Below are 4,013 nucleotides of genomic sequence, written 5' to 3'. Positions count from 1 at the left end.
CTATTCAAGGTATTGATGCAAGGACCAAACCAGTTTCAACCAAGCAAACGAAAAGTCCAAGAAATCAAGCACACGACATATCAAGATGATAACCACATTATCAGTGGTGAAACCTAATCAAGCAAGCCACCAATTTGTGGTGAAGCTCAAGAGGTGTAATACAAACATCATGAAACAACTTGCTACCAAGGCAAAACTATGACTATAGCATTTTGAGAATCCTCACCCAGTTAAGGCTAGAAAATAATTACATTTTTTTTTGCTAGAGATAATTTTTTTTATTAGAAAATAGAGAAAATAAAAATACAACTCAGACAATAAGAATATAAACCCCCACCTTCAGCATGACCATCAGCAAGGGAGAATAAACCAAGAAAATTAACATAAACGAAATCGAGGTCTCGAATCAACATCAGACGCAATCTCTTATTTGATATACAAAAAGAAAATAATATTTATCTCCAAAGACCCCGATTTAGGCTAGAAACCAATTACAAGGTGAAGCCCAATGTGAAGCTAACCATCCTTCAACATAGTTTCACCACTCTCTTGTGGCTAATTCCACAATGGAGGAATAAAGTTAAGACTAACCTATACTTCTTAATGTAGTTAGCGTTCTGCAAAATACAATTAAGAAAACAATTCAATTCAAGAGCAACGAAAACCACCTCAATTCAATACAAGACAGCTTAAAGCAATATGAAGCCACATAGAGCTATACAAGGTATACATAGCAATTCAAAAAGTCGTGCATTCAATACAACGATAGTGCCAAGCTACATAGAGTTATATGGAGCAACATATTGTTCCATAGTATATGGTGATATCAAAACATTTCAAAATTCTACTAAGCATGGATTGCAACCCAGAACATGAGGATTTACATAAAAATGCAAATTCAAAAGATCGAGCACTTACCGCTACAAGTGTCCACGCCCTTTTGCAGATGTGGGAAGCCGTATTCCTCAGGTGCTTCCCCTTGTACCATCAAGCATGCTCGTCATGCTTATACTCATCATTGCTCCAACATGCTTTTACTCTTTTTGCTAGAAGATCAGATTTTATTAAAAAGAGAGAAAAAAAGAATGAGTACAAGATAAAATAGAAAAAGCCGGAAGGAGCCTCCACCTTTGGCATTGTCATTAGCAGAGGCTCACACATGCATATACTCATTGCTCCAATGATTATTGCTAAATAATGGCGTTGTATCCTCTGAACTCGATCAAGGTGACGCATATGCCTCAAGTGATTCCTCCCGTAGGGTGGAATAGAAATGCCACCCCCATGTGGCCTAAGTATTCTCTTAAGAGGAGGGGTCTTCTCAACTAATGATCTCTTGCATTTGTCCTTAGGCAGCATTGCTCTTACACTCACAAAAATCTAGGGTTTCTAGGTTGAACAAGGAAGAAGACAAGAAGAAGGAGAAGGAAGAAGACACTGAGTAAGCAATAACCTAAGCCCTTCTCTTATACGCTACACTTGCCCCATACACTTCAAATCCCCACAAATTTTACCCTCCAAATACGCTAATAAATGAGAGAAAATCATGCTCCCATAAGATAACGAAGCAAGAACACAAGAAAGGAAGGAAAATCTTCTTGATACACTCCAATTTCAAGATATCTCAAAAGAAAAGAAAAAAGGGAAATTTACTATCACTCCTCTACACTTGGCCTATATTTACTAAAACTCCCCTACGTTTTATTTTTTTACTGATACTTTTCTGCTTTTTGATTTTTACATCTCTTTCTCCCCTGCTCTTTTTAAATACCCAGATTACCCTTCTTTTTCACCTGTAACCTATTACACTTTTTTAAATTGATTGGTTTAAAACATGGTTTGAACCAAACTACTTACAAGTTTGACCTCATCTAATCATCAAGGATATTGACATAGCTAATGTGCCCTTAAAAACATTATTTATTTATTTATTATTATTATTATTTCGTCACATCCAATCTTTAGTGTTGTTGTTTATTTATTATTATTATTTTTTGTATTTCATCCATCATCACAAATTTAGCAATCTATTTTTTTATGGGTATTAGATTGGTATCGGTCACAGCCAATCTAAGGGTTAAGAAAAACAAAAAAAAACATGTATTACCCGATTGGAACATATGATACGATATAGATATTGATCGGATACAAAATTATTATTTTTTGAATTTACAATATCCTTGATGATTGGATAAGACAAAATATATCAGTGGTTTGGTTCAAACCATGTTTTGAACCAATCAATTTGAAAAAAGTGTAATAGAAACATATGAAAAGAAAGGGTAATCTGGGTATTTAAAATGAGCAAGGAAGGAAGAGATGTAAAAATAAAAAAGCAGGGGAGTATTAGTAAAAAAGTAAAAGGTAGGGGAATTTTAGTAAACATAGGCCAAGTATAGAGGAGTGATAGAAAATTCCTAAAGAAAAATTAAAAAATGGATGGACATTTCCCACACCCTAGTGGGCCCGCATGACATGACCAATTGGGCATTCACTTCCCCAAGTGGTAGGGAACATATTATTGTACTTCCCAATAAGCAACAATAAGCAATGACAGATATACATTCCCCAGCAAATCACGATTCAACCAAGTACTCGAATAACTTAACAATGAATGCAATACATAACCCTAGTGGAATAAAGGCCCTATGACAGACAAGTGCACCAAGCAACGACCAAGTTCAATCCCTAGTGAAGAAATTGACAAGACATCCAAGTAGCCCATGCAATAATAATATAAGCAGCCAATCAACGGTGATGTGTACCACTCAAGCAACTTACGCAACAATGGTATAAGCCTAAGCAACGGAGACGTGTACAACGCAAGCAACCCAAGCAACAGCAACATGTACAACGATGTATACAACTCAAGCAGCCCAAGCAATGGCAACGTACATAACCCAAGCAAGGACGACTTATATAACTCAGGAAGCCCAAGCAACGATAGTGTAAGCAATAACACCCTCTATTTAAACATTCAACTAGAGGGTTCACACAGGTACAACCCCTTTACAATTATATATCTCGGGGTTCCAAAGCCTTATGGCTGTCGATGAGAATTTTCAAAGCATTACCTAAAAATCTTAGGGTTCCAAGACCATATGGTTGCTAATGGGAATTTTCAAAACATTAGCTCTAAAATCTCGGTGTTCCAAAGCTATATGGAGGCCGACAAGAATTTTCAAAACATTATCTCATAAATCTTGGGGTTCCAAATCCATATATGGTTGCTGACAAGAATTTTCAAAACATTATCTAAAAAATTCTCGAGGTTTCAAAGCCATATGGCTGTTAACGGGAATTTTCAAAACATTATCTCAAAAACCTCGAGGTTCCAAACCATATGGTTGGCGATAAGAATTTTCAAGACACTATCTTAAAAATCTTGGGTTTCAAAGCTATATGACTGTCGACGGGAATTTTCAGAATATAATCTAAAAAATCTTAGTGTTCCAAAGCCATATATGACTGCCAACGGGAATTTTCTAAACTTTATCTCCAAAACCTGGGGTTCTAAAGCCAATACGGCTACCAACAGGAATTTTTAATATTTCAAAACACTAAGGTTTCGAAGCCAATACAGCTACCATTAGTGATTTAGGCCTTTTTAAACCCCACGATCTCTTGGTTTTCAATAACATCATCATGTTTTTAAAATCCACTTGGGTTTGATTTCGACGTCGTTTAAATCGATACAGTGTCATTTTTTAGATTTTATCATGTTTTTACATCAATAACCTTGAGCACGGTACCAAAAAGTTTTGCTCACCTGATGAAGTGTCCTGTCCGAGAATCGCTTCTTTGACTTTCAACTGTTTACAGTCTCAGTCAAAGAGGTGCATTCTGCAGACACTACATTTTGTCACCCTAGAGTGGTTAGGTGATGATGAAGTGGAATTCCCTTGAAAACATGATGGGATCTTTTAATTATAGCTAGGTGTCCCTCCCTTTGTCCTAAGAAATGTCCTGAGTGCCCATACTTGTTTAGGAGGTAATTATTTGACAAAATATGA

Source organism: Macadamia integrifolia, chromosome 1 (genome assembly GCF_013358625.1).
Source record: "Macadamia integrifolia cultivar HAES 741 chromosome 1, SCU_Mint_v3, whole genome shotgun sequence".
In the NCBI taxonomy this organism is placed as follows: Eukaryota; Viridiplantae; Streptophyta; class Magnoliopsida; order Proteales; family Proteaceae; genus Macadamia; species Macadamia integrifolia.
Note: the sequence above shows the minus strand (reverse complement) of the source record.